This window comes from Triticum dicoccoides, chromosome 7A (genome assembly GCF_002162155.2).
Source record: "Triticum dicoccoides isolate Atlit2015 ecotype Zavitan chromosome 7A, WEW_v2.0, whole genome shotgun sequence".
Taxonomy (NCBI): domain Eukaryota; kingdom Viridiplantae; phylum Streptophyta; class Magnoliopsida; order Poales; family Poaceae; genus Triticum; species Triticum dicoccoides.
Genome location: NC_041392.1, coordinates 573,900,680 through 573,906,977, shown reverse-complemented (window position 1 = coordinate 573,906,977; position 6,298 = coordinate 573,900,680).

Sequence of the window (6,298 nt, the reverse complement as noted above, 5' to 3'; positions counted from 1 at the left end):
ATCGTATTTGTGGCAAAGCCACCTTTATAATTCTTTCATACATGTCACTCTTGATTCATTGCACATCCCGGTACACCGCCGGAGGCATTCACATAGAGTCATATTTTGTTCTAGTATCGAGTTGTAATTTTTGAGTTGTAAGTAAATAAAAGTGTGACGATCATAATTATTAGAGCATTGTCCCAAGTGAGGAAAGGATGATGGTGACTATGATTCCCCCACAAGTCGGGATGAGACTCCAGACAAAAAATAAAATAAAAAGGAGAGAAAAAAAGAGGCCATAAAAAAGAGAAAAGGCCCAAATAAAAAGAAAGAAATGAGAGAAAAAGAGAGAAGGGACAATGTTATTATCCTTTTACCACACTTGTGCTTCAAAGTAGCACCATGATCTTCATGATAGAGAGTCTCCTATGTTGTCACTTTCATATACTAGTGGCAATTTTACATTATACAACTTGGCTTGTATATTCCAATGATGGGCTTCCTCAAAATGCCCTAGGTCTTCGTGAGCAAGCGAGTTGGATGCACACCCACTTAGTTTCTTTTGTTGAGCTTTCATACACTTATAGCTCTAGTGCATCCGTTGCATGGCAATCCCTACTCACTCACATTGATATTTGTTGATGGGCATCTCCATAGCCTGTTGATACGCCTAGTTGATGTGAGACTATCTTCTCCTTTTTGTCTTCTCCACAACCACCATTCTATTCCACTTATAGTGCTATGTCCATGGCTCACGCTCATGTATTGCGTGAAAATTGAAAAAGTTTGAGAACATCAAAAGTATGAAACAATTGCTTGGCTTGTCATCGGGGTTGTGCACGATTTAAATATTTTGTGTGATGAAGATAGAGCATAGCCAGACTATATGATTTTGTTGGGATAACTTTCTTTGGCCATGTTATTTTGAGAAGACATGATTGCTTTGTTAGTATGCTTGAAGTATTATTATTTTTATGTCAATATTAAACTTTTGTCTTGAATCTTTCGGATCTGAACATTCATGCCACAATAAAGAAAATTACATTGAGAATTATGCTAGGTAGCATTCCATATCAAAAATTCTGTTTTTATCATTTACCTACTCGAGGACGAGCAGGAATTAAGCTTGGGGATGCTTGATACGTCTCCAACGTATCTATAATTATTGCTTGTTCCATGCTATTATATTATCTATTTTGGATGTTTAATGTGCTTTAATATACCTTTTTATATTATTTTTGGGACTAACCTACTAACCAAAGGCCCAGCGCAAATTGTTTTTTTTGCCTATTTCATTGTTTCATAGAAAAGGAATACCGAACGGAATCCAAATGGAATGAAACCTTCGGGAGAGTTATTTTTGGAACAAACGTGATCCAGGAGACTTGGAGTGGACGTCAAGAAAGAAGCAAGGAGGCCAGGTGCGCCCCCCACCCTCATGGGCCCCTTGCAGCTCCATTGACGTACTTCTTCCTCCTATATATACCCATATACCCGAAAACATCCAGGAGCACCACAAAACCCTATTTCTACCGCCGCAACCTTCTGTACCCGTGAGATGCCATCTTGGGGTCTTTTCCGGCGCTCCGTCGGAGGGGGAATCGATCATGGAGGGCTTCTACATCAACACCATGGCCTCTCCGATGATGTGTGAGTTGTTTACCACAGACCTTCGGGTCCATAGTTATTAGCTAGATGGCTTCTTGTCTCTCTTTGGATCTCAATACAAAGTTCTCCTTGATTCTCTTGGAGATCTATTCGATGCAATTCTTTTCACGGTGTCTTTCTCGAGATCCGATGAATTGTGGGTTTATGATCAAGATTATCAATGAACAACATTTGATTCTTCTCTGAATTATTTTATGCATGATTTAAATATTTTTGCAAGTCTCTTCGAATTATCAGTTTGGTTTGGCCTACTAGATTGATCTTTCTTGCAATGGGAGATGTGCTTAGCTTTGGGTTCAATCTTGCGGTGTCCTTTCCCAGTGACAACAGGGGCAGCAAGGCACGTATTGTATTGTTGCCATCGAGGTTAAAAAGATGGGGTTTGTATCATATTGGTTGAGTTTATCCCTCTACATCATGTCATCTTGCCTAATGCGTTACTCTGTTCTTATGAACTTAATACTCTAGATGCATGTTGGATAGCGGTTGATGTGTGGAGTAATAGTAGTAGATGCAGAATCATTTCGGTGTACTTGTCGCGGACGTAATGCCTATATACATGATCATGCCTAGATATTCTCATAACTATGCACTTTTCTATCAATTGGTCGACAGTAATCTGTTCACCCATCGTAGAATTTGCTATCTTGAGAGAAGCCACTAGTGAAACCTATGGCCCCCGGGTCTATCTTCCATCATATTATTTTCATATCCACTTGCTATTTTTATTTTCATTTATTTTGCAATCTTTATTTTCCAATCTATACCACAAAAATACCAAAAATATTTATGTTATTATCTCTATCAGATCTCACTTTCGTAAGTGAACGTGAAGGGATTAACAACCGCTTTATCACGTTGGTTGCGAGGTTCTCGTTTGTTTGTGCAGGTACTAGGCGACTTGCATGCTACCTCCTACTGGATTGATACCTTGTTTCTCAAAACTGAGCGAAGTACTTACGCTACTTTGCCGCATCACCCTTTCCTCTTCAAGAGAAAACCAACGCAAGCGCAAGAGGTAGCAGTCACCAACCAGTATGGTCTACAACATGGCTCAAAGAGAAATTTCAAGAAGAGCTCCACAAAGAGTTCATGGCCCACTACCAGAGAAGTCTTCATTTGTTTTTGCTGGTGGTGATGCAATACCTCAGCCGAGAGTCACTACAGAAATGAATGTAGGTAGGCAAACAAGGGCAAGCACAGTACTTGGGAGAGGAGAAGGCTCTCAAGCTTCTGGTAGGAAAAGGGGGAAGAAAAGACAAAGGAATCCAGATGAAGGTGGAGCAAGAGGGTGTAACACCCTCGATGCGACTATAGCTCCCACGTGTCGAGGCACGACTTAGAGACATAATCACATTGAAGGCATATGTCGCAAGTTAGGCAATCTTCATAACATCCCATGTAATATAGATAATAAAAGGGGAGGTAACATAGTTGGCTTACACTCGCCACATCAATCAAGGTACATAAATAACATTACATCATCCAAACACTCATGGCCCGACTACGGCCCCAAAATATAAGATAACCCAACATGCGACACGGTCCCGATCACCCCCAACTGGGCACCACTACTGATCATCAGGAAAGGAAACATAGTAACGTTGAGAGTCCTCGTCGAACTCCCACTTGAGCTCAAGCGCGTCACCTGGAGAGGAATCATCAGGCCCTACATCTGGTGTAATAGAAATCTGTGAGCCACAGGGACTCAACAATCTCGCACCCTCGCGATCAAGACTATTTAAGCTTATAGGTATGGCAAGGTAAATATGTGGAGCTGCAGCAAGCGGCTAGCAAATATGGTGGCTAACCTGTTCGCAAAAGTGAGTGAGAAGAGAAGGCAAAGCGCGAGCGAGAAACTAGAGAACAACCTGCGCAAACATTACTCCAACAGCGTGTCCACTTCCCGGACTCCGCCGAGAAGAGGCCATCACGGTAACCCACTCAGTTGATTCATTTTAATTAAGTTAAGGTTCAAGTTATCTACAACCGGACATTAACAAATTCCCATCTGCCCATAACCGCGGGCACGGCTTTCGAAAGTTCAAATCCCTGCAGGGAGTCCCAACTTAGCCCATGACAAGCTCTCACGGTCAACGAAGGAATAGACCTCCTCCCGAGACGTTCCGATCAGACTCGGTACCTCGGTTCTTCAAGACACTTCGACAGGTTAAAACTAGACCAGCAACACCGCCCGAATGTGCCGACAAATCCCGATAGGAGCTGCACATATCTCGTTCTCAGGGCACACTCAGATTGTCCAAACTTCCGGTAGGCCAGCCCAGAGTTGCCCCTGGTGGCCACCGGCGGCTGACGAGGTGGACCAACACTCAGAGGAGCACTGGCCCGGGGGGGTTTAAAATAAGATGACCCTCGGGCTTCGAAAGCCCAGGGGAAAAAGAGGCTAGGTGGAAAATGGTAAAACCAAGGTTGGGCATTGCTGGAAAAGTTTTAATCAAGGCGAACTATCAAGGGGTTCCCTTTATAACCCAACCGCGTAAGGAACGCAAAATCCGGGAACATAACACCGATATGACGGAAACTAAGGCGGCAAGAGTGGAACAAAATACTAGGCGAGAGGCCGAGCCTTCCCCCCTTTACCAAGTGTATAGATGCATTAAGATAACAAGATAATATAATGATATCCCAACAAGTAAATAAATGTTCCAACATGGAACGGCCTCCAATCTTCACCTGCAACTAGCAACGCTATAAGAGGGGCTGAGCAAAGTGGTAACATAGCCAATCAATGGTTTGCTAGGACATGGTGGGTTAGAGGTTTGACATGGCAATTTGGGAGGCTTGAAAGCAAGTGGTAGGCATCGTAGCATTGGCAGAGCAAAAGAGCGAGCAATCTAGCATAACAAAGATAGTAGTGATTTCGAGGGTATGATCCTGCAAAGTTGTCAGAGTTGACTGGATCCTCGAAAGCAAACTCAACGGGCTCCTTGTTAGCGAACTCGTATCCCGGCTCTACCCAAAACAAGACAAACAAGCAACAAGGACACAATCAACCACGTGCAAGGATCAAACAATATGATGCAAGGATGGTATGCTATGCGGGATGCGATGCGGGATGCATATGCAAGATTTGACAAGGGATGCATGAACCTGGCCTCAACATGGGAATCCAAGTGTGCCACTAGAAAGATGAGATGAAATCGCTTGAAAATGATATAAAGAATGTCGGAATCGGAGTTACGGTTTGGAAATGGCAAGTGATTCAAATATGACCACGTTCTGCGATATACAACAAGTAGTCATCTAAATGCAAAGAGATGAACAAGCTACAACACCCAAACATGACAAAAAAATACATGGCAGGGATGTATTCACGATTCTTAACAAAAGTCTAGCACTGAGCTACGGCCAATTCATCCATTAACAGGTTCAAACAAGCATGACAAAAATGCATATGGCAAACAGATCTCAGACTTAGTGAAATTAACACTTGTCTGGAATTTCAGATCAGGTAGCACTCTTCGGGGCAACAAAACTACATGCTACAGGAGCTGAACATGGCAAAGTAAAGCAAGGCATGGAGCTACTCAAAGAGCTTAACAAAAGTCCCTTAGTGACCTTGAGCCAAAAGGGATCAGAAAATACAATTGCAAGCATGTGAACATAGAAAAAACATAATCAGTTCTTAGACTTAGTGAAAACTGGAGCATGTCGAAAACAGATACCAAGTAGGCATGTTTACGAGCTCGATGCACTCACTACGGAGCAAGTCATGATAATCTAAGCATACACCCATCAAGAATACACAAAATGAAAGCTATACATGGCAAGAACAATATCATAACATGCACGGATCAACTACAACATCCTCGGCAAAATCGCTAACAAGTAGACAATCTGCCCAGATTCACGAAGTAGCAAAAGTAGAGCTCGATTGACTCGAGCTAGGGTGCTCCATAATTGCAAACAAGGACATGTATGGATAGAGCACTACAAGATTAACAAAACATCCTTACTGATCATCCTCAAAAGAGGCACGGATCACTAGGAAACAATATGAACATATGGCCATATGAAATAAACAACTCAAGGACTTAGTGCAAATGCTAAGTCCCTAAAATCAGCTTTACCAAGTGCCTCACTTGGCAAGCTTGTGCTAGTCACCACACACATCACAAAAATACATGGGTTGCACCTATGGAAAGATGGCAAAACCCTTAACAAAACATATGTAGAGCTCATGGGCATATCATGCACACATTAATCATGGCAAAAATAACAAATATCTAAATGGAGTAGCAGATCTGACAATTAACTCAAGTAGCCCTCTTCTAACAGCATTTCTGGCATCAAGATGAACTCAAATGAAAATGATGCAATGTAACAAATGATGTACTCTCTGAGATGAACATTTTGATATGCTATATGCGCAAAACGGAGCTACGGATGCAAAGTTACGACATGATGAAAATTGCAAAAAAAATAAATGAGCGGGAGGGAAAGTCGGATCGAGGCCGACCGAGATCTCGCCGGAATTTGGAGAAGATCGCCGGAACAGGCTCGGGGAAGGAGGAGGGGTCGCCGGAGCGGCGGAGCTCGTCGGAGTCCTCCGCGGGGCCGGAGCGGGCGGCTGCGGTGGTTGGTGGTGCCGGGGCGGCTCGGGTGGCGCCCGCCGGCGCGGGGCGGC